Source organism: Peromyscus californicus, unplaced genomic scaffold, assembly GCF_007827085.1.
Source record: "Peromyscus californicus insignis strain IS unplaced genomic scaffold, ASM782708v3 Scaffold_9__1_contigs__length_137607984, whole genome shotgun sequence".
In the NCBI taxonomy this organism is placed as follows: domain Eukaryota; kingdom Metazoa; phylum Chordata; class Mammalia; order Rodentia; family Cricetidae; genus Peromyscus; species Peromyscus californicus.
The window spans coordinates 90683978-90710386 of record NW_026294617.1 but is presented as its reverse complement, the minus strand read 5'-3'; positions in this window follow the sequence as shown (position 1 = coordinate 90710386).

Here is a 26409-nt window from a genome sequence, read left to right as displayed (position 1 = left end):
AAATAAAATATTTATAGATACAAAGAAAGCCAAAAATATGCCGTCACAGAAAATCGCTGAAATGCAAAAAAAGAATGAGTTACAAAATCTACAGAATGTGCTTCCTTATGAGATAGCTCATGGCTGTGATAGAAGGAACATGAAACTCCTTTCTCACATTTCTGTAAACCAGTAAACAGAGAAAAGAATGCTGTCATTGGGCTGGATTTCTCTTTTGAAACATTCAGTGTTGGGCCCCAGACCATGGGATGGTATTACCTACCTGAAGTATGGGTCTTAACACTTCCTTTCCCCTTCAGTTAGTTCTTCCAATAAAGACCCTCAGAGACACACCCAAGAGCATGTCTCACTGACATCCAAGGTGTTTCTTTTAAAGATTTGGAATATATTTGTTTGTGTGAATCTGTGTGTGTCTATGTGAGTGTGTGATTGTTAGCCACAGTTGGCTTGTAGTAGTCAAGACAACTTGTAGGAGTCAATTCTCTCCTTTTACCTTTTGAGTCCCAAGGTTCTAACCTAGGCTGTCAGGCTGGGCAACAGGCACATTTATTGCTTCCCTAGGTCTTTTTTTTTATCAAATATATATATATATATATATATATATATATATATACACACACACACACACACTAAAATAAACCATATAAAATATCTATTTTTCATGCATCAGATTCTGATTTTGATTCCCCTCTCCCAAGTTCCACAATGTTCTCCCCACCTCCTGTTCCATTGCATCTATACCCTTTCTGTCTCTCATTAAAAAACAAACAGACACATAAAGAATAACAATAAAATGAAATCAAACAAAAACAAGTAAACTAGAAGACAAAGCAAGAAAGTAAACAAACTAACAGAAGAAAGGGAGCCGAAGAAAAAGCATGATATGCAAGTGAAGTCACAGAAGCATATATATGTATGCCCCAGAAATCCCTTAAAAACACAAAACAAGAAACCACAATATATATATACAAAGAATCTGTAAAGTTAAAAAGAAGACTAATGCCTTGCTCAGCCATAGTCAGAGAAAATTCCTCTTAGAGCAGATGGTAACAAACGCAGAAACTCACAGATGGACAACCTGACAATGTGAGGAAAGTTTTCCAAACCCAGTTCTAAATGGGATTTCTCCAACAAATCTCTCCCCTAATAGCTCAGGGAACCCTGTGGAAGAGGAGGCAGAAAGAATGTAAGAACCTGAAGGAATGGAAGACATCAAGGAAACATGGGCGCCTACTGACACACAGAGGAACTCAGGAAGACTTGGCAGCACACACAGGGCTTATATAGGTCTAGGACAGATGGGGTCCTTATGCTGAGGTGGAAAGTGGACTCAAGCCTCCATTCCTAACTCAGAATCTATCCCCAATTGATAAACACTCACAGATGAAAATTAGTTTTCTTCAATTGAGTCTTACTTGGGATACAAATCATTCTCAGGTCCAGGACACATGCCAAGCAGTAGTTGGCCAACACAAAAATGAACAGAATGGAATCTTTAGAGTTTCTTTGTCTCAGGTTTTTCTTAATACAATTGCATTGTCAATCTTCATCAACCTTATTACATACACTTCTTGTCAACATACCCTAACACATCATTTTAGCCATAGCATCCAGTTTATCTACCCCATAGTAAAAGATTAAGTCTAACAGTTTCAACACTGTTTGAAAGCCTATTTGGTAGTCTTTAGAGATACTCAAAACAATCTTGTATGTACAAATATTCACTTATAACATAAAAACTACATATTATCAGTGTTCAGTGTCACAAACATTTCTATTTTAAAACGGAAGAGTGACACACAGCAAGGAATGACCATATCAAATCAAGACTGAAACAAAGCAAAGCCAACACCAAATTCTCCAGGTCTAGGTCCCGTGTCTGTTTGCTGAGTGATGTTAACTATTTTGTACTTGGTGGGTAGCCCATTCCGTCAAACTCTGTTGCCTACATCACACCTTACCCAGGCTTGAACTAGCTCCACTTGGTGCTTGCAGCTCTTTTTCGTTCACTGCTCCACATTGTTGGAATTTCTAGCATCCTAGGATCTCCACTAAACCTCAGGGCTTACTTTCACAGTTCTAAGTACAGCCTAATTAATGAGTTCCATACAGGGAATCTGTCTCTTTTTTTTTTTTTTTTTTTTTTTTTGGTTTTTCGAGACAGGGTTTCTCTGTGTAGCTTTGCGCCTTTCCTGGAACTCACTTGGTAGCCCAGGCTGGCCTCGAACTCACAGAGATCCGCCTGGCTCTGCCTCCCGAGTGCTGGGATTAAAGGCGTGCGCCACCACCACCCGGCTCTGCCCCAGAATCTTAACCCAGACACTTATGTAGCATTTAGTTTTCAGATCTTTTTAGGCATCTGCAACCTAGGATAGCTCATTTATCTTCTGGAGAAAACCAAACCAAAACAAAAAACTCTTCAAGAGTAAATACATCAAGCCAGGAAATGTCTAAGTAGTGAGCGTCTGGAAAGCAAAGACCCAGGAGAGCCACTGGTAACCTCGCCAGCATGGAGAAAAGCCTTAGAAGGATGCATTCATTGTTTTCAAAGCAGCTTCAACACTGGATGATTTTATGCAGAAGATGGAGAAGACTCATTCTATGTTTCCTCAGTGGTTGAAAGCACAAGAAATGAGTAAATGTAGCCTAGGAAAAGCTCATCTTGGTACAAGACAGGACATTGGGACTGGAAGTGACTATCTGTGCTCTTGGCCTTGTGCCATTTTCAGCTGGATCAGGATCAACAGACAGCACGGATGCAAGACTCTTGTCTTTTTTTTTTTTTTTGGTTTTTCGAGACAGGCTTTCTCTGTGTAGCTTTGCTCCTTTTCCTGGAACTCACTTGGTAGTCCAGGCTGGCCTCGAACTCACAGACATCCGCCTGGCTCTGCCTCCCGAGTGCTGGGATTAAAGGCATGGGCCACCACCGCCCGGCAAGAATCTGCCTCTTTTATATGGTGCTGAACCCAAGCAGCTTTCTGGAACCTTGGCACAGGCTGCTACTCATATGTTAATGAACTTGGAAACAGGGGAAATGGTGACAGTCCTCCAAAATGTTAAGAATCTGTAATTATTCCAAGTGTCTTTCTGGTGACAATGAAATTAACTAGGGAGCCACAGTGGAAGTTAAAATGGAAAGTGTATGAATATACTGAATTAAACTACATGTTTTTAAACAATGTGGAGTACAGTAGATCACAAGAAAGATTACAAAATATTTTGAAAGAAATTATAACTGAAACACAAGACATATGGAGTGAATTGAGCACAGTGCTAAAAACAAATTCAGATTCCACAAATATGCACACAGAGGAAGCAGAAGCTGGGTGTGGTTGTTCATTCTTGTAATCACAGTACTTACAGCTTAAATGTGTGAGGACCATGAGTTTGAGGCCACCCTGACCTACTTAGTGAGACCCTTTAAAAATGAGAAGTAGAAGAGGAGCAGGGGAAGGAGAGTGAATAGGAGGATGTGGGATACAAAAAGGGATATTTCAAATTAGCAATGTAGTTTTAAATCTTGTTTAGTTAAAATAGAAGTTTGAAGTAAACCTCAAAGCTTTATATATATATAAAGCAGCAAAGATTAGACATAAAGACAAGAGATAATACAAAAATATAATAAAATTAAGAATTAGATTTGAGGATAACCACTTTAGGTAATGATCACTAACAAAAATAATGAGAGGATTCAAATAACCCAAACCCAATATGAAGACAGGATATTACCATCAAGGACAGGAAAGAATCTTTGCCAGCTATCCATCTGACAGAGGATTAACAGTCAGAATGTTTAAGGCACAGAAAATAAACAAACAAACAAGGAAAAACAGAGTCAAAGAAACAACAGAATTCTAAATGGTTTAGGAATCTAAACAAACTATGTTCAACAAAAACAATGTTCCCATCCTCAGTAATTATAGAATGCAAATTAAAACAACTTTGAGATTTAATCCCTCTCCAGTTGGAGTGGATAAGTTTAACAAACAATTGAAAACAACACAGATGAAGTTGTGGTAAAAGAAGAAACTCTCAGTAACTGTTAGTAGAAATTAAGATTATTGCATTCACTTTGGAAATCAATATGGAGGATTCTTGAATAAGTAAAGATAAATCTACCATAGACCAAGTTAAATGATTTTAAAATAATGACAAAATGAACTACCTGTTGGGCAAGCTGGAAGAAATAATTTATAGAAACATAATAAAGCCTACACAACTGAATCATAAAGAATCAAACCAGTAGAAGAATCAATAATTAGTAAGAAAATTGATTCAGTCATTAACAACCTCCCATCAATGGATTTGAAATTCTAGCATACCAAGATGACCAATATTAAAAAGCAAACAAACTAACAAGAACATAGCCATTTGGGAAAAACAGGACTTTTGCTTACTGTGATTGAAATTTAGCAAGATGTCATCATTGTCATGACAGTTCTTTGCAATTACTCCCAAATTATAATAAAAAAATCACTGCTGGGAGGTGATGGTGCACATCTTTAATCCCAGCACTTGGAAGGCAGAGCCAGGTGGATCTTTGTGAGTTGGATGACAGAGTGAGTTCCTGGACAGCCAGGGCTACACAGAGAAACCCAAAACAAAACAAACAAAAAAAGAAAACCAAAAAATAAAAAATCACTCTGTGAGTCAATATTTGTACTTCTGCATCTACCCAGAATAACAGAAAATGGGCATCTTAAAGGGTTATATTCATATCTGTGTTGATAGTAGCATGATTCTATAATAGATAATATACCTAATAACATATGTCAACTATGAATAAATGAGTATACACAAATAACATGATATATATGAAAACAATGGAGAATTTTCAGATTTTAATAGGGAGGAAATATTTTCATGTGGGGAAATATGGATGAATCTTGAGAATAACAGACCCTGTCATAAAGGGCAAGGACTGTATACTTTCACTTGAAAATCAAAAATTTTCAATTTCATAAAAGTAGGGATTAAAGGTAGCAATTAGCAGAAAGTGGGAAAAGTGGGGAAAATACTTGTTTGATTGTTTCAGTTTTGCTGTATTAACAAGTTCTAGAGATCTACAGATCATGTGGATATTCAAATATTCTTTACTGAATACTTGTAAGTGGTTTCAGGGTCAATTTTATGTTGCATGCTATTGTATTTTGAAAATGTCCACTTCAACTTCATGTGTTGAAGGCTTTATTACAACTGGTGGCAATATTTTGAAATGGGGTGGAAAGATGAGATGAGGAAGTTAGATCTCTGACTGAAGGAACTAAGTCACTGGGGGAAAAATCCTCCACAGAGAATTATGCATAACCTCTTTCTGTGTTTTCTCTACTTTCTCTTCTCCGTGGCATGGACATCTGTCTTCTCTCACACTTTCTGCTGCTATGGCATTCTGTCCAAACATACAAGTCAGTTTTAGGGTTTCTATTGCTGTCAAGAGACACCATGACCACCACAGCAACTCTTATAAAGGAGAACATTTAATTGGGGTGGCTTACAGATCAGAGGTTTAGTCCATTGTCATCATGGCAGGAAGCATGGCAACATGCAGGCAGACATAGTGCTAGAGAAGGAGCTGGTAGTTCTACATCTTGATCTGCAGGCAACAGGAAGTGAACTCTGTTAATGGGCATAGCTTGAACACAGGAGACCTCAAAGCCCACCCTCACAGGGACACACTTCCGCCAACGAGACCATTCCAAATCCAGCAATGCCACACCTCCAATAGTGCCACTCCCTATGGGGACCATTTTCTTTCAAATCATCACAAAGGCCAAGCAAACATGAAGTGAAAACTCTGACATTGTGAACTAAAATAAATTATGCCTTAACTTATTTCTGATATATGTTTGGGAATGGGAAAAATAACTAAGATAGACTGTAGGTAAAAGATTTCCTGTGTCCCGTCCAGCCGTGTGGTCCCTCAGCTGCTTATAAAATAATCATTCAGAGGCTTTTATTAATTATAACTGCTTAGCTATTAGCTCAGACTTATTATTGACTAGCTCTTACACTTAAAGTAATGCATAATTCTTATTTATGTTTAGCCACATGGCTTGGGACCTTTTCTCAGTTCTGCCTTCACATCTTGCTTCCTTTGTATCTGGCTGGCAACTCCTGACTCAGCCCTTCCTCTTCCCAGAATTCTCCTTGTCTGCTTATCCTGCCTATACTTTCTGTGTGCCAATCAGCATTTTATTAAACCAGTGCACAAGGGCATTATCCCACAGCATTTTCCCTTTTCTGTCTAATCAAACAGGACAGTTTTAACCTTAACATAGTAAAATTACATACAACAAAACAGTTATCCTTTCATCTTGAGTGTTTTGAATCTTCTTTATTCCTAATAGATGTGTTTAATGCTTTGTATATTTTTTGTGTATGTCTTTATCTTCAGTTTATATGCCATGGTATTTCATATGCTAATAGTAATTCACAACAGATTTCTAAATTTTATTCTTATTTAAAATATTGCCTTGATATTTAGTAAAGTATTAAAATTTATTTCTAACAGTTTGGTTATTGAAGATTTACACATTATTATTTTTAGCAACATCTTCAACTTTGGTATTTTATGAAAATTGTTAATGATGTGTTTCTTTGTGTTATTCTGTCAAAATTCTATGTATTCTAATTAAAGCAAGTTTTTTTTGTTTAAATTGTATGCATCTACATGGGGTTATTTACTATTTGTTTTACATATCAATTTGTGAAAAGGTGGTTTTCAAATCTCCAAAATTACCTTGAATTATTTATTTTATTTATTAGTGCACCCCTTATTAAAACTAACTTGTAAAATACACAAATATTGGCACTGTTGTGGAAAATTAGAATTTTGTGGGGGGCTATTAGGGTTATGTGAAAAAGCAGAAAATTATGCATAATATTTTAACTGCCTTTGTTTTTGTTCTCTCTTAGAACCAGTCATAAGATAGGAGGAAGCTAATTATTCTGTGTCTGCCATCTTTATAAAAAGTTCCCCCAAATTTTATTTTAGATACTTTAAATGAGAATGATTTGAAAGAAAACAAATAGTGTTACAGATTTTTATCTTGAGAAGAAGGATGTAAACTGGAATTGGAAAAAAGCACTAAAAAAAGATAGGAGGAGGGGATTGCATCACACTGATGAAAAAAACATGGTTGAGAAAAAAGTCTTTCCACAGCACATTGTCATTCGTGGTACCAACAAGGGGGAGGAGCCATGAAAAGAAGCTCTTGATGGAATTAAAATATTTTAGAATATTTGTGCAAAAACATTTGATCTCTTTCACAAAACCTTCAGCAATGCTATACTTTATGAGCTGTTTAAAAGTCTGCACACACTCAGGAGGCAAAAGCATGTGTATCTCTGTGAGTCCAGGGACAGCCTGGTCTACAGAGTGAGTTCCACAGTGAGGGATCTTACACAGAGAAATCCTGTCTTGAAAGACAAACAACAAAAGTCTGTACACATGCAGGTGTGTGTGTATGTGTGTGTGTGTGTGTGTAGGTATCAAAACAGTAAGCTGACATTTGCTTTAATATCAGACTAGATATTGAGCCTACTGATTTATATAAATACTTTTACTAAAATAATAAAATAAATTTGTTTATACACACATGCAAGCAAACATACACATACACATATACATTTTTAGATGAAGTGATTATTGTCAAGATATTAAATAGTTTCTTTTTCATTGATAGAGGGAAACATCATGGAGATAGGGAGAAACCTGGTGCTAGAGAAGTTCCCAAGAATCCGCTGTGATGACCCCAGTTTAGACTACTAGCAATAGTGGAGAGGGTGCATGAACTGGCCTACACCAGTAAATCAAATCAGTGTTTACCCTAACTGTCATTATAGAGCCGTTCTCCAGCCTTTCCATCTCTGATGGAAACAGATGCAAAGATCCACAGCCAAACACTAGGTCAACCTACAGGAGTCCAGTCCAGGTGAGAGAAAACGGATTCTATGAACAAGGGGCATCAAGATCATGATGGAGAAACCTCAGAGACAAGCAAACCAAGCTAGTGGGAACTAATGAAATTTAGAACAATACCTGTGGAGTTGGTCCACTGCATAAGTGAGACAATTGTGTAGCTTGATTTGCTTAAGAGGCCCCTGACAGTAGATTCAGTGTCTATCCCTAGTGAATGTGCTGGCTTTTGGGAGCCCACTACCTATGCTAGGACACTTTGCACAGCCTTGAGGCAGGAGGAGGGGCTTGGACCTACTGCTACCGAATGTAACAGGCTCTGCTGACTCCCCATGGGAGGTCTTACCTTCTTGTAGGCAAGAAGAGGGGTATCTGTGATTGGTATGTAAAATGAATAAAAAAAATTCTTAATAAAAAAGATATTAAGTCGTTTCTTTTCTTTTTTTTTTTTTTTTGGTTTTTCGAGACAGGGTTTCTCTGTGTAGCTTTGCGCCTTTCCTGGAACTCACTTGGTAGCCCAGGCTGACCTCGAACTCACAGAGATCCGCCTGGCTCTGCCTCCCGAGTGCTGGGATTAAAGGCGTGCGCCACCACCGCCCGGCTCGTTTCTTTTCTTAAAGCTACCAATTCTCAGCCAGTCTTTCTAAAAACACTCAGAATTTTTTCTACAACATCATATTGTCATGGCTGACATTTCATGAAAGTTTAACATCTGGGCGTTTTAGCACTTGAAAAGCAAAAAGGAGTATGCACCAAGATAAAGTCTATGGGGAACCAACAATATCACATATAAATACAGATATAGTATTGTAGATTAAAGACTTTTTTATTTTCTTTTTTGTTCTAGCATATGTAAATTTACTTATACTAATGATGCTGGTTAGTAACTAAATGGATTTTCATGGCCATGAAATGACATTGGCTTTCACAATCTTGCGGCTTTGTTTGTAGTATACTAGAAGAGGATGTTCCTAAAGCAAAGTCTCATCAGTTGGACATGTCTACAAAAGTGATAAAGGCTATCACTAATTAGCTGATCATTGAACTATAATTACTGTGGGATAAATAAAGTTACGGGTATTAAAGATAAGCAAGTATTAAAGGCAAGCAAATTATTGAAGTATTAGCATCAGAGAGAATTTTATATAAGCAGCTCATCCAACTTGGAAGTACAGCATAAGTCTGATATGATCTTCTGATTCTATTAAGGAAGCTGACAATAATTTCCAAAACTAAACCTAGGAAGTTTAGCTGAAAGTAAATGTTTTACCTCAAAGTAGCTTTCTTGATAATAACATGCTATGATCATTGTCAGTTTTGACCCAAATAGTTTGGGTCATGTTCATTTAAAAGAGAATTTTATGCCTAACCATGAAACGAAATATAGATCTATTACTAAAAAAGTAAACAAGTGGGCATTTAAGATTTAACTTTTGGAAAATATAAAATAAAATTTATTAACAACATTGTTATATTTAAAAGATTGACAGCTTGTTACTTGGAATTTATTCATGAATAGTATTGTATGCAATTATATAGATTTGTCTAATAAAACTCTAAGAGCACCATCAAGATATGACATTAAAAATACTCTTGTACATTCCCTGCATTTGCATGCATAATTGGATAGAAAACTTGGATGACACTCTATTGTGACATCTGCCAGCTAATATAAAAGCTAATATAAAATGAATCAGTTTAAATACATGAAGATTAATTTAACTTTCAATGTCTTAAAATTAATTCAAAAAATGCATGTTAAACTGTAGTAGGCAACATAAATCATGTAATTTTATAATTTTTTTGACTTTGTACTAAAGACAAAGTCTTTTTGGTATGGGTTCTCATAGATTTTATTATCTATTTATACATGTTCCTTGGCAACTTTAATTTAGAATTTAGTCTTGCTAAAGATTTTAACTCTCAAGTAATTATGCTTTATAACACATTTGGGTCTTTAAATTTGAATGGGTTTAGCGTGGTAGATTAGTGTGTGCAAGTTTCATCTCACCAACATATTGGAATTCTTCCATTCTGGTATCAAGTGAAAAAAAAACAAATTATGATGAACTTAGAATTTTAATGGACTGAAATTAATCTTCTGTAGCTCTTTTGGTAACTGTGAACCTAATGTATCTTCTTTCTATCCTAATTACAATTAGTTACAACAGTGTAATTTGTCATGCAAAACAGCTTTTCTGTTACATCAAAGTCCAAGCAGTACAACTGATAGGAATTTCTGGCTATGGATGCCTATACATAATGAATACTCTAGAAAGTTTTCATGAAGCCTTCTGTTCTCAGAAATCTGAAAGGCCCCTTTGAAATTCAGCAAAAAACTCTAAATTCTTATTCTTTTGTAATCTCAAATATCCCTGTTCCCAATGATGGAAAGAAGATAAAATGGAGGGCAAAGGGATGTGACACCATTCCCTCTGGTTTCATTGTCCATTCTGGACTAAGGGTACATTCTATTTTGTCTTGAAGTAAAATGAAGTTAGCCTAAGGAAAATGCTGGGCACATTCTCACACCAGGTGTGAGCCTTTGTTTCCCACAAATAGACAGACACTTCATTTAATGTTAGAACTCTTCTACAAATTCAATAGCTAACATGCTTCACTGAAGTCTGCCCTTATATCTCAATTTTGCTCTTAGTCTTGCACTGAAGCAGTGAGAAACTCCCTCTCCAGACATAAGGATAGCTCTTTTGGTGCATATGTTTGTCCTACATATTTGCTGTTCTTTTAGAATGTGTATTGACCTTGCTAGAATCTGAAGGAACTACAATTAACTTGAAGTTATTACTCTTCTAGGAGACTGGGACAATGACTCACTGTTAAGAACACTGCCTACTCTTGCAAAGGACCCATGGTTGACTCCCAGTACTCACACGGCTGCTCATAACCATTTGTAACTCCAGTTCCAGGGTATCTGAAAACATCTCCTGGTCTCAGTTGACAACAGTCAGCCACATGATACACAGTCAACATGTACGCAAAATACTGATAAACATAAAAATAATAAAATAGAAATGAAAAATAAGTGGCATTATGAATTAAAATAGTTGTTTCTAACAATATTAAGTACCTTAGAAGGGGCTCACAGAAAGGATGAAGATTTTCTGAGGAAGACACATTTAATTTTACAGTTAAATTATTAGCAAAATCAGCAAGAAATATGGATATCAACTGACCCCAGGGAGCAGACCCAACTTGAATTTTGCTTATTTTGTATCTCAGCCTCTGCTAGGGTGCACATTTGTCAATGGGGCTTACATTTTGTCTTGAATGTGTGGCAATGCCATGCTTCCAGTATTTGATGATCTTGAACAGAAATCATGTTCAGTGTTTCTGTCTATACAGGCTTTTGTAAATTGAACAAATTACAGACGGGTGAAATATTTGACATTTCATACAAATCAAGAAAATTATTAGTGGAAATATGTTTTCTTTACTTTGAAGGTCACTATATAGTCTTTCCACAAGTGGCTTCTGATAAGTTTTAGCACACTGATTCACATTGGAAATGTATCCTGACATGTTTTTTGGACAAAATGACATGGATACTGAAAGTTTATTTTTGTTCTTTAAAGTAGAAGAGTAGTGATGATATCAAACACTTTCGCTCCTAAATTAAATTGGTCATTGACAACTCAGTTGTGAATAAATTTGAAAGAATATTGGTAGTAAATAAGTCCCTGGCTATGCTAGAAAAACACATGGGAATAAAAGGTCTATGAGGAAACAAGATATTTATGAAGCTAGAGAACCAATGAAGAATAATTTCTATATTTTTTTTCTGGAATAAGTTAAAATGTTTAAGATGATTTGTAGCTGCTTATTTTGTGTATTGGCTCTGGTAGTGGTGGTGGTGGTGGTGGTGGTGGTGGTGTGTGTCTGTTGGGGGAAGAGGTTGCAGTGACACATGTGTGTGTTGGCATTTGGAATATGGGTGCATGTGTTGAGGACAGAAATTTACGTTTGGAGTTTTTTTCAACTATTCATTTGTTTTTGAGGCAAAGACTTGGGGTAGGACTTTCTTGTTGGACTTCTCTTGGGGACCACTAGATCACAAATAATAACACAAAAACTTATTTTTAATTATGAAAGTTTGGTCTTTAGCTTGGAATTGTTCCCAACTAGCTCTTATAACATAATTAACCTGCTTCTAGTATCTTTGTTTTGCCACATAGCTTTTTACCTCTCTTCCATTTTGTATGTTCAATTCCTTCTGTGTCTTGTTGGTGTCTCCCTCCTGTACCTAGATACATCCTGAGTTCCTGTCTTTGCTAGGAATCACCCCCTAACCTCTCCTGCCTAGCCATTGGCCATTCCTCTCTTTATTAAATCAATCAGGTATCTTAGGCAGGCAAGGTAAAATGCTGTTTGCTCAAATATCCTACAACAAAGACTCCTGTTGAACCTAGAGGTCATCTACTCAGGCTGCCTGACCAGCAATCTCCAGGGCTCTGCTCATCTCTGTCTTTCTATCATGGAATTAGGATATTCCATGACAAGCTTTTTAGGTGAAGGCTGTGAATAAGAACTCAGCTCCCAAGCTTGTGATGTAAGCATTTTACTGACTTATCTGTCTCTAAAATTCCATAGCTATTGATTTCTAATGAATAAAAATGGATTTAAGTATCAGTATTAATCATACAATGAGTAGCTTTTTATTTATTGCCAAGAAAACAAAAATGATGCTACAGAAATCCTAATGATTTTCCCATGAGCTGAATTGTAGGTGTTTGTGAGTCCTAGTGGAATGCCCTGCCATTCCATTTGTGCCTCAATATTTTCATATGTTTATGCATATCATGGTGGAATAGCCAAAGCTTCTGGATTATGCCATGATCATCAGCCAGAAGTGAAATTACTGTTACTAGTTTTAAAACCACTAGCAATAGTGGAGAGGGTTCCTTAATTGTCCTTCCCCTGTAATCAGATTGGTGAGTACCCTGTCATCATAGAGCCTTCATGCAGTAACTGATGAAAGCAGGTGCAGAGATCCACAGCCAAGTACCAGGTCGAGCTCCAGAGGTCCAGTCAAAGAGAGGGAGGAGGGATCATATGAGCAAGAGGGGTCAAAATCATATTGGGGAAATCTACAGAGACAACTGAACCAAGCTCATGGGAACTCACGAACTGTAGAGCGGCAGTTGTGGAGCCTGCACGGGATCAAACTAGGCCCTCTGCATGTACGAGACAGTTGTGTAGCTTGGTCTATTTGAAGGGCCCCTGGGAGTGGTATCAAGATCTATCCGTGGTGCATGAGTTGGGTTTTGGAGCCCATTCTCTATGGCACGATGCCTTGCTCAGCCTTGATGCATGGGAGAGGGATTTAGTTCTGCCTCAACTGAATGCACCAGGCTTTGCTGACTCCCTATGGGATGGGGGTGGGGTGGGTCTGGGAGGAGGTGGAAAGGGGGGCAGGAGGAGGGATAAGAGGGGGATCTGTGGTTGGTAAATTTCAAATAAATAAAAAAATCTGTTATTATATTATAATGTTGTGTTCTGGATGATTTCCATCTGACTACTCACTGATTGTGTACAAGAAGGTAGATGAGCACATACTCTGTCACCTATCTACCCAATATCTGGCCTACATCAATACTGATGGATGACCTAATAGGGCACAGAGGACTACAAGATCCTTTGACTTCTCTGACCATATGACAGCTACAAACCTACCATGAAAGAATCATCTGTGAGTTCCTGAGATCTTGTAATTTGCTTATAACAATAAAGCATTACAACATGAGGTATTTTTTGGGAGTTGCCTCTTCTGGATGCAACAGTAGGCTATTAGTTCATGTTGGCACCAGAGATTTCCAATACTGTTTCCTCTCTTTAGCCCAAGAATTTGCAGCATTTGGTAGCAAATTCTTTACTATCACAGAATAAAAGTAAATTGTGATAATTAAATTCCAATTATTTATTGCTGCATTTAATACTTTACATTATTATCATGGAATGTTTACATGAATTGATGTGTTTCTAGATCAACATAAAATCGAAAATGTACATTTTTATTATATTTCGTGAGGTCTAACATTTAATGTTACAGTTTTAAGAAGACTATGTTCTATGTGGTCCATCTACTGACTGTCTAATCTGTTTTGAAGCACATCTTCCCTTTTTTCTAAAAAACAGTGAAGTATTAAGGAAAAATATCAGTGTTCATTTGATGTTCTAAGTTATTTGCAAAGAATGTTCAATTCAGTAAATTTATGTTTTTTTTCTTATGTTCTAGTTACAGTAAAATGATGTGTTCAGTATTCTGTGGCAAGAAAACAGCTGATATAGTTCAGATTAAATATATTTAACCACAGCATGAACTAATTCTTTTAAGTTTACAGATTCTTCAGTTAAGTATTTCTTCACAAAGCACATCTGGTTGTTTCAAACAAACTCTCCAACCGTTGCTGTGTAAATCTATAAAAATATTTTAGATTTCTATTTTTAAATTTTTTTTCCTATTTATCAAAAGGTAGCATTAACTTTATGAGGCAAGTGCTCATGCACTTAAAAGTATAATTCCAAAGTCTCAACTCCATCTTGCAATTGAAATAATATATTACTTTGAAATAATCGGCAGACCGTGGGGCTGAGGAGATAGAAAAGTGAGGGAAGTACTTTCTGCGGAAGCCTCGGTGCCTTGAGGTGGGAGACTCTAACTCCACTGCTGGGGGATGAAGGAAAACGATGCCTGGAAATTACTGGCCAATTAGTCTCCATGAAATGCTAAGCTTTCAGTGAGAGGTCATATCCCTCACTGAAGTGGACATGTGATTGGAGAAAGACATCTGAAGATCAGCCTTTGCCCTCTATTTGGGCCCACATGTGTGAGTGTACCCATTCAGATATAACAACAGACACATGTGCATACACACACACACACACACACACACACACACACACACACACTCATACCACATTTACACACATGAAAATTTGACAGAAGGAATCATCACACTGAAATCATCTCCTTCATTCCACATTTATTACCCAATCTACAGAGACATTTTGTAGCCTGAAGATGTTCATCCATCTCAGTTGTCATGCCACTGTTTTTTAATTTACCTTAGACTTTTTTTTGTGTAAGAAAACAGTAAAGCTGATTTATCAAGAGCATTAATAACAACAGAGAGTAAGTCTTAGGAACTATGTCTTCATGTTTTAAAAGGTGACAGTGTAGGTTTACTCCTCAGATTTTTTTCTTGCATCTGGAAAAACTGGGTCAGGAATCACAATCACGTTTTTGCAGATACCTGAATTTAACTCTAGGGAGGTTGGAGGTTTGCTTGTGACTCACACTTATTAAAGATCTAATTTGGGATTTGCAACCAAATTTTCCAGATAAAGTCTTCACTTTTCACTCTATGTAACACATGCAAGCTAAAATTTGAGGTGTATGCATATAATAATATTTTTATTGCTTTATAAAAGTATGTCTTCTGTTTTATAACAAATTTTCATACTTATAATTTTATTAGCAATCCTGCATTTACTGAGTAGTACTAGGTTACCCAAACTCATGGATACCCGGACAAATGTTTAGTGTTAGGAAATAGAAGACTAAAATGTTATTCTTGACTACACAAGTTTTTCTACCATGATAATAATAAGGGGTAAATTAAATCAATCACTAAAACTTAAGAAATATGGAAACCATTAGTTATGCTAGTTTGTGGATAATTTTATGTTGGTAATATGATCATACTTTTTAAATATATTCTTTGTAATTACTGAGCCAATGGATAATAGATTAGAAGACAAAAACTTCCACTGGGGTATATGGATGAACAGAGCAATGAAAACAGAATGGTGTGAAAGGAAAAACTTTATGTCCTTTGGAAAGTGAAAAGTCAGTTTGCACCCATCATGTGACAGGTAATATACAACATATTTTGAAAATATTTAGGTTTTATGGCCAGATTTCAGTAGAGAAGGAAACTGCAAATTAATCTGTGAAAGTATTTACCAATGTCCCCCCGCCCTTAAGTGACTCTGCTCTCCTTCTCTCTTTCTCTCCCCTCCTTCCCACTCTTCTTCCCTCCCTCCCTCCCTGCCTTCCCCTCTTGTCCTCTCTGTCTCTCTCTGAATTAAATAAAAGGTAATTATTACAGAAGCCTAATTCTTGTGGCACTTAATAAAGCATTGAGAAACACACATGCTACAAAAATACACACACACACACACACACACACACACACACACACACACACACACACACTCACACAAACACTGTCTTCAGTTTTCATTGGCTATTTTATTGGCCTTCTTATCTGGAGTCACATCTATTAGGTCTTTTGGTCAATATATCAATTGCAGAAGAGACTATATCAACAGACTAGCTCAAGAACACCAAAGTTAAGTAGGAACATATGTCATTTGTCTTATCTTTATTTCATTTAATTTTTATTTAGCCAGAACTACCAGGTTAGAGAGGCAATATTTTTAAGTTGCTCATGATTATCTTATTTCTTCATTTTTTTCTGTATATTGAAAACTTTCCCATCATCCACATTATATCCTCTTTATTGTTAATGTGACCATTATAGTGAAATATTAATCACACATTTCCACTGTAGCTTCAGGAATAAACTTTGTGCTTAGTCTTAAATGAAAATAAGTCATTTTCCCTTAGTTTGGTTCAATGCTGAAAATCTGAACATGAAAAAATATATATTAGCTGAGTCACCATTATCATAAGCATTATATATATATGCATACATATATGCATGTATACATATACTTACATGGAGACAGAGGAGAGGAATAGATGGAAAATGGAGAGAGACATTATTATTATGGTTTAACATTGAAATAACCTTTACTTATACATTAGGTAGTTCCAAATGGGAATTTGGAATGCAGCTATTTTAACATTCATGTTTTTTTCCTCATTTATAACATTTTTCCTGGCTGAACATTGTGGTACATACCTTTAATCCAAGCTCTTGGGAGGAAGAGACAGGCAGATGTCTGTGAGTCTGAGGCTAGTCAGATCTCTGTTGTGAGTTTCAAGATAGCCAGAGGTACACAAGAGACCCTGATGAAAGTCTGAAACAAAACCCATAAAAAGAAAATTTTACCTGTAACAATCCCTTCTTTTTTTCTTAAGCTATTTGAAATGTAAAAGCTAATTTCTCAGTTACCAAAGCTACTGAAAATAAGTACTCAGAGGTTCAAGTCACAGTATTTTCCAAAAAAAAATCTTAAATGGTAATACTTTACTGACCCTATGTGGTATTTTAAATCTTTAATATACCATATAAAATTAAGTTCTGGAATTTGATCAAAGATTGAGTATTGATAACATTATGCCACTTTAAAATCTAAATTTTCTCTCTTTGGGCAGCAGCATGAAGGGTAGTTAGAACACTGTCTTTTTTTATTTTTTAACTTGACCATAATTATTCTTCTTTGCTCTGTTATGAGAGACATTTATTAATTATGCTCAACAAAGATTCTTTTCTTTTTAATAAATATTTTTATTTTATAATTAGTTTATAATTAATTTAATTTTGCATATCAGCCGCGGATTCCCCCGTCCTCCCTCCTCCCACCCCCCAGCCTTTCCCCCCAATCCACCCCCCATTCCCATCTCCTCCAAGGCAAGGTCTCCCCTGGGGATTCAGCCCAGTCTGGTAGATTGAGTTGAGGCAGGTCCAGTCCCCTCCTCCCTGCACCAATGCTGAGCAAAGTGTCTCAGCATAGGCCCTAGGTTCCAAAAAGCCAGCTCATGCACCAAGGACAGGTCCTGGTCCCACTGCCTGGGGGCCTCCTAAACAGTTCAATCTCATCATCTGTCTCACTTATCCAGAGGGTCTGGTCCAGTTCCATGGGGGCTCCTCAGCTACTGGTTCACAGCTCATGTGTTTCCGCTAGTTTGGGAGCAAGAGATATCGAGACCATGATTGGAAAAAGCACAGATTCTGTCTCTTTTAATGCAAGAACACTCGATCTGTGGTTAGAAGACTGCAGCAAGGCTGTAGGAGCAGGTGAGATAGTCCTAGAATTGTGGGGACTTTTACTGAATCGGCTGAAACCTGCTCTCAGACCAGTACAGTGTGAGCCTACCTTGTAGGAAACAGTTCATCTACCTTCTTAGACCACCAAAGGAAAAGCAACTGCTCTTAATGACTCTTGGTTTTGATTTTGTGGTGACTTAAAGACTATTCTTGTGGCCTTAAACTCAGAATGGATGTTTGGGATAAGAGACAGCTAACTACATGTCTTACTCAAATTTACCTCCCCTTTATTTCTTGAATCTGAGCCTGGATAGCCATTTGCATTCATTATTACCCTTCTTCACCCTTCAGATCTGTGGGTGAGTAAAGCCTTGCTGTTGGTTCCTCCTCATTCTCACAATCCAAAAGCACACCCATAATCTCTGTGGGTTTGCTTTTAAGTACCAGCCACAGGCAGGCAGTTTTTGAACTGATTGACAAGTTTATTGTTGGTGTAATTTTATTTATCTTTAGGATGCATGTGCATAATGTGTGAGGGTAGAGGGAAAGGAAACATGATTACCATAGTGCACATATGGAAATCAGAACAACTTGGTTGATTCAGTTTTCTCCTTTCCTATTGACATGGGTTCCAGGGATTTCATCACCCAGAAAGAAGGTGATCTAAAGCCAGGTACAAATTTAGATCAGGCATACTTGAAAAGTTTCTTCTATGTAACAGTTGAAAGACAGGTAAGAACCCCAAATTTGGATTGAACTTGTCTTTGGGAAACTTCAGATCTAACTCCATAAGCCGTTTCCATTTGGAATGTCGCAGTGATGTTAAAAAAATGAAAATTGTTATTCGGTGCCCTTTACATTGAGTCTTTAATGATTCATTTTACTGAAGGGAAAAACAAAGGAATCTAGGCAAAGATTTATGCTAAACCAAACATGCCCCCCAACCTTGCAAGTTGCAACCTTGCAACCTATGCAAGACCAAGAGGTCAGGGAGAGTGTTTTATAAGGATCATACCAAGACAGGTCCATTACTGTTGAAACACTCCTAGAAATATCTCTATTTTATTTTTTCTAGGTTTCTTGATTTGCTAAGTCAGATGCATTATTATGCTGACAGCTAGACCTCTGTAATACCTGCAGTTTTTTTTGCATGTTAATCAGAACAAGTCACATTGTCCTCTCTTGTTCTCATTAGGCAGTGTGGCTGACTTGGTACACACAATGGAGATCAATGAAGTGTCCTGTGAGTAATAGAATTTCTGAGCAGCTTCTAAAACTTTGGAGAAAGGTCATTGAAACTGGAATAACAAAGATGTCTCTGCTAGTGAAATGATACAGTCTATTTAAAATTTAAAACAAACCAAATTAATTTTGTTTGTATAAGATCCCTGTTTTAAAATGGTATTTACCCTTGTTGTTCTCAGCATTTTAATGAAAAATTGGATGTTTTGCGATTGAGGAGTTGGCTTATTGCATAAAAGAATTGCTCTGCAAGCTTGAGGACCTGAGTTTGAATCCTTAGCATTCATATATATAGCAGTTATGACTAGAAATATCTATAGAGAATTTTATCTTTTTACATTTGCACATTTATTTGAACAATAACTAAAATTCTTCTTTGGTTGGATAGATATACTTAATTGGAATAATATATAACTGTCTTGAACAATGTAATTTGGATTTCTTACCTGATTTTCCAGCAACTGTGTGTGTGTGTGTGTGTGTGTGTGTGTGTGTGTGTGTGTGTGTGTGTGTGCATGGGCACTTGCATGTGTATATGGATTCCCTCACTCATGAATGCACACGTGGAGACCAGAGGCCAGAGCTAAGCGATGTTTATCTATCATATTCCATCTTATTTTGTGAAATAGTCTCTTACTGAAACTGGAGATGACTTTTTTCAGCTACATTGGCTGTCCAGTTGAAGGCCCTGGACATGCTTAGACTTGCTCTACCCTATCCCAGCTCAGTGGTTACTGGCCCATGCTGCCTAATTCTGATTCTACTTGTTTTCTGGGGATCAGAACTCAGATTTGGGCAGCAAGCACTTCACTCACCGAGCCATCTTCCTAGCCCTTGAGCCACTTTAATGACAATTTCAGAAACCTACTTTAAAATATTTTATTTAGTAGCTTTACTCAGAAGGAATGCCATTTTAAGTTAGGTGACTTTTCTATTTATGGAATTTTTTTAAAAAAAGAAAAGATAGAGAATTTTAAAAGCATGTATTTTGTAGCATTAGACCTCTACCAGGGATAAAATCCCTATAGAACAGAAACTCATTGAAGTTTTTTAGAACTTCTTACTTCTTACTTACTTTTGCTATTCAGGCTCTTGCTAACATTTTAACTGTACAGTTGAGAGGCTGGGAAATTGGGTAGAAAATAGCTATTGAGAGCTCAGAACCTGATCAGAGCTTATGTCAGCCTCTTGAGGCTAATAAGGGAAAACTGTAACTCAGACATTAATAAACTAGGGACTTGCGGGCTCAAGATCCTGGATGGGAACACAGATCATAGATCCCCAGTTGAGGACTGTAGCTTCTTTTCACTTGGAGCTATCCACTGATTTGTGAGTTTGAACTGACAGGATGAATAACTAAGCAGAACTTCTTAGAATATGAAATCCACTAACAGTCTATTCATGCCAAGCAGATACACACAAGAATCATGTCAGCAAAGTGGATGAGCCCTGGTAAAAATGTCATGGTTTCATCTGTCACCCTATGTCACAAGACAATGACTTGCTTTTCTGTCTTTTTAAAATTAATTCAGATTTCCTAAGCACTGAAGCCTTCCCTCTATCTTACTTTCTCTACTCCCTAAACATAAGTAAGTTAATTAACTCTTTTTTTTTTAAAGATTTATTTATTTATTATGTATACAATGTTCTGTCTGCATGTATCCTTGCAGGCCAGAAGAGGGAACCAGATCTCATTACAGATGGTTGTGAGCCACCATGTGGGTGCTGGGAATTAAACTCAGGACCTCTGGAAGAACAGCCAGTGTTGTTAACCTCTGAGCCATCTCTCCAGCCCCAGTTAATTAACTCTTAACTACCAACCAGATATTAAAAAGAAACTCTGAAAAAGCATTTGGAATGTGTTCATGCAAAATTTCATGCAAATAGGGACACTATATTGTTTCATTGTTAAAAATTAACAAATGTGGAATTTTTAAATGTATTTATAAACAACTACAAAAATAAATGTTATTTGATAACTAAAACATAAATACATTATTAAGGAGTTTGAGAGAAGAAATAAAATAACCATGATTTCATATTCTATGGGACAAAGGTGGCATAGAATTTGTAGGAATGGCCAACCAATGACTGATTCGACTTGAGATCAATGCCACAAGAGGGACCCAACTCCTGGCACTGCCTGGAGACCTAGGAACCAGAGACTGGGTAGACCAGAATTAAAATTTTTAAAATTGATTATTCCAGTGGAAACAAAAGGCAGATATGACAAAAAAAATCAGACACCTTATAATGATTTAAAATGTTTAACAGAATAGGAACAAGATAACATTTCCTCAAACTCTGTTTCTAGAAAGCATTACAGCATTATAATTAATGTAGAAAAACTGAATCCTCATTACTAAAGTATCGTATAGGAGATAAGAAATCCACTCTCACCATAGGTAATGGGCTCCAGAAAGACAGCTCATGCACCAGGGATAGATCCTCATCCCACATTCAGAACCCATCAAACAGATCCAGCTACACAACTGTCTCCTGTATGCAGAGGTGCTGGTCCAGTCTCATGCAGGTTCCACAGCTGTCAATCTAAAGTTCATGAATACATACAATCTTGGTTCAGTTGTCTCTGTAGGTTTCCCCACTGTGATCTTGAGCCCCTTACTCATAAAATCACTCTTCCCTTCTTCAACTGGACTCCTGGAGCTTGGTCTGGTGCTTGGCTGTGGATCTCTGCATCTGCTTCCATCAGTTACTGGATGAAGGTCCTATGATGACAGTTAGGGTAGTCACCAATCTGATCACTAGGGTAGGCCAGTTCAGGCACCCTCTCCACTATTGCTAGTAGTCTAATCTGGGGTCATCCTTCTGGATTCCTGGTAATTCCCTAGCACTGGGTTTCTCCTTAACCACATAATATCTCTCCCTCTATCAAGAAATCTCTTTTATTTCTCTCCCACTCCATCCCTTCCCCAGCTCAACTATTCCTCAACTGAATGTACCAGGTTTTGCTGACTCCCCATGGAATCTCTTACACTTTTGGAGGAAGGGATGAGGGTCTGTGGAGGAAGGCTAGGGAAGGGGAACAGGAGGAGGGATGAGAGGAGAATCTGTGATTGGTATGTAAAATAATTTAAAAAATTTCTTAAATAAAATTTAAAAAAGAAAAATATAAGAAATCTACCCTCATCACTTCTACTCAGCATTTTATTGAGATTCTAGTCACTATACTTAGTTAAGAAGATTAAAATAGTTGATATTGGAAAGAAATAAACATCTATCTTTATAGGCAGATAACATAATCATGCAAACACAAATAATCTCCTCAAATTGAACAATGTTTTAGCAATAACAAATGAGTTTCAAAAGGTTTATTATATAAAATTGAAAAAAAAACCCACCACTAACGTCAATAGGAAAGTGGAATTAACACAATTCCACTTAAATAATATTAAAAATATTATTTTTGGATAGAACTAGTACTCAGACAATGTACCAAAAGCATGACCTGGATGTGGTGAACTGTTAGCAAACTCAAATAACTTCATATTCAAAACATGTGCTGTATTACTTAATACCATTTTATGAAATTCTAGAAGTAAAACATTTAAATTGAAAATAATTTCTTCACAGAAATTCCACTTAAAGCCTCATTTTTTAAAATGCAAGCCAAATGTTGGCATTTGAACTCCATTGATCCATTTTCAATTTCAAGGGTTCACTGCCTTGGGGACAAAATTAAAAAAAAAATCAAGCCACAAAGAAAACAGACGAAATAGATGTCTTCTAAACACTTCCTTTGCAAACCTTGGCAACAGAAAAAAAAAAGAATATTTAAGGAAAAAGTGAAAGACTCGAGTAGCTGTGGGCTTTAAATGCATTATAAAAAATTTATCTATCCCCGGGGTGTGGTTTTACATCATCTCTCTATATTTTAGATGAACTGTCCAAGGAAGCAGCATGGAAACCTAGATATGAATACTGAGAAAATATGAAAAGCAAAGTAAAGAAAAACAATGTAAAAAACAACATAAGAGAAACTTTGTCTTTGAAAAGATACAGTAAGGCCTGAATTGAATGTTTTTTGGGGATAATCAAGATGAGAACAGATTTAGGGGCATTATAACTACAGAAATCTATAGAATTAATGACGAAAACCTCAAAAAAATGGCGAGGGGTCCATTCTTTCCTTTAGGCTTATTGGACATCAGTCCTTGAGGGCAAAGGGGCAGAAGCAGCTACAGAAAGCTTTGTAGGCATCCTGTGAGCATGAATGGAGACAGCCGTCTGGGAGACTGCCTTCAGTAAAACAGCTCAACATTATTCCAGATTATAAGGAATATATAGGATTGGGAAGCCTGGGGAAAAACCCTAGTTTGTATTAAGTGGCACACTCCTATCACACAGCTGGATTAGTGGAAGCATGGCCCTATCAAAATGGCTAGGGCATTTGTCTAATTGTCATGTAGTTCATCAGGGGAAGAGCATTTGTAGGGAACTGTGTCAAAATTCACACTAAAGATAAATCTGGCATCTGGCTTAGAGACATCCTCCATATAAGGCTAAGTAGACAGCAGAAAGCTTTTTCTGGGAGAAGGGAGTCCCCCATGTTGCCCTGCTTAGAGAAAGCTGATAAGCTATGGTAGATTGCAACCTCTGATTAGCCAGCAATGCCTTCTGGCAGAAATTACCAAGGTGGAAGCTGAGCTGAGATCTGCAAGTAAATGGAGTAGGAAAGCAAAGACAGAAAGCTCTTTCTCTGGAAGAAGAAATGCAGTGGTAACTGGAAATACAGTGCCACAGTAGGACTACCAAAAAGAGTTCTTCAAAGCAGTTCTCTGCAGACAATAAGGCTGCGATGGAGAATATATATTAAGATACAATAAAATTCTTGAAAATATAAAAGAATATAGGATACAGAAAGCAATGGAAGATTGGCCCATGAGAGAATGGTCACATTCAAGACTTTAATAATCAAATAAGTGGTAAATGCATGCAAAGACAGATAAAACTTTTATCTGAATATCTGGAAAATGGAAAAATACATAGATTTTATTATACTTTCTAACAAAATCATAACCTATTAACTTAGAGTAAGGCAGGAAGGTTTTGTTTGTGTTTTGAGATAGGGTCTCACCTCGCAGTTCTGACTAATTAAGAATTAGTAACTAAGGTCTAGAAGAGAAAATATTTCCTGACCTCCAATGTTCAACAACTAAAACAGAAAACCAAGAATGTAAGGTATCGCAATCTGAAAAAAGTTATCTTGAAATCTACATCTATGTAACCTTAAAAACTCATTCTTGAGCAAGTGAAAAATTCAGACAATGGCATTTTGGGGGCAGGATGTTCTCTGACTAATAATGCTTTGTTGGGGATTCTCTCTCTCTCAGGATCAGCATTAATATTTGGAGCGAAAATTGCTGGCGCTGCTGCATTGTTTAAAGGTGCTTTTCTCAGAATCCTTTGGCTCTAGCAGGCTCCACCAGGCACAGGAGCCATTGGTGTCTATAGCCACTTTCCCCCTTGAGTTTCTGATGTGTTCTGGAGAGACATTGAAAGTGACCCTCATGGTTTCCTCCTACATTCTTGCATTCCTTCTTGTCTTAAACATTTGTTTTGGTTGTGAAAAGCAACCATGTTAAAACAGAAGTAGTTACTGTTGATTGAAATTATATTACATAGCCAAAATAATCAAGATGGATTTACTGTCATAAACACTATCTAAATAGATTAAAAGAGAAGAATAAAATGTCTAAAAGCAGGCATATTTATACATAGAAAAGTATCTTTTAAAACAGTCCAAAATCAGTTCAGCAAAGAAAAATCTGTTCTATGAATAATGAGATAAGAGAACTGCATACATACATGCTATAATCTAAAAAAAATTCCACATCTCCTAGAACATACAAGGATTAACTTATAATGGAACATAAACCTAATTGTAATATCTGAAACTAAAAATCCCATAAAAAATAGAGACTCATCTTTGAGAGCAAAATAGTACACCATACAAAAAAAATATAAGAACAAGTAACAAAACATACGAAAGATTTGAACAGAGTTCAGTAGAGAAGACAGTTAGCAAATGCTTTCCCTCATATGCTTTCTTGTGTCCATTGGTGTCCTTGAGGTAAGTTGGTAGTTAGGGGAAGTGGTCTTCCCCACAGAAGAGCTTGCCAATTGCTTATGCAGTGGCAACTCTGAAAACATATGAAAGCAACCTTATATATACTGAACAGATTATATTTAGAAAGATATATGAATACACATATACATACATGTATGCAATAACAATTAGTAAAGAAAGCAGCCATAAATTTGATGGCGATTGGAGAGGGGTATATGGGAGAGTTTGGAGAGATGAAAAGGAAGAGAGAAATGTACCTATATTATAATCTCAAAAATATAATTAGAAAATGAAAACATATATATATACATCTAGTATGTGATACTGTCAATTTACTCACACATTTTAGTTTGAGTGATCTGAGAATACTCTCAAGAAGCTAGTATACTAATACAAATTCTTCACTTTCAGCAACCCAAAACTGCAAAGAGCCTAACTGACTTTCACTAGGTAAATGGGTGAACTATGATATGGCCGAACAAAGTAATACAGCTCAGCAGTAAACACAGTAAACTATTTATATCAACATGGATGTGGATAACTCTTACAAAGATATATAGACTCACATAATCCATATAAAAACATATGTGCATTATTTTTTATTGCATTCCCATACTGTTTTTTAAAAAATACAATCTGAAAACCAAAAAAAAAAAACACTTTGCCGGGCGGTGGTGGCGCACGCCTTTAATCCCAGCACTCGGGAGGCAGAGCCAGGCGGATCTCTGTGAGTTCGAGGCCAGCCTGGGCTACCAAGTGAGTTCCAGGAAAGGCGCAAAGCTACACAGAGAAACCCTGTCTCGAAAAACCAAAAAAAAAAAAAAAATACAATCTGACCTAGTGTGATAATGAGCACAGGGGATGAGGCATAGAGCCAAAGGTTAGAAGAAAACATTGAGGGTAATGGATATGTAAACATGCAGGTGGTGACATATGAATCAAGTAAGTCAAAATGAGTCAAATTATGAACTTTATTTGCAGTTGATTTTATGGCAGTTATACCTCAAATAAGTTAATAAAAATCAAACAATATAATAACAATAATAATCATAATAATCTGAGATCAAGTTTGTCAAAATAGACAGTTATGGAAGTATGAATTTTTTATGATATCATTAAAATTTTTCCATTACTTTGAAGTCTTAAGTTCTTGTTCTCTTTTTAATTGCCTTAAAATGTTC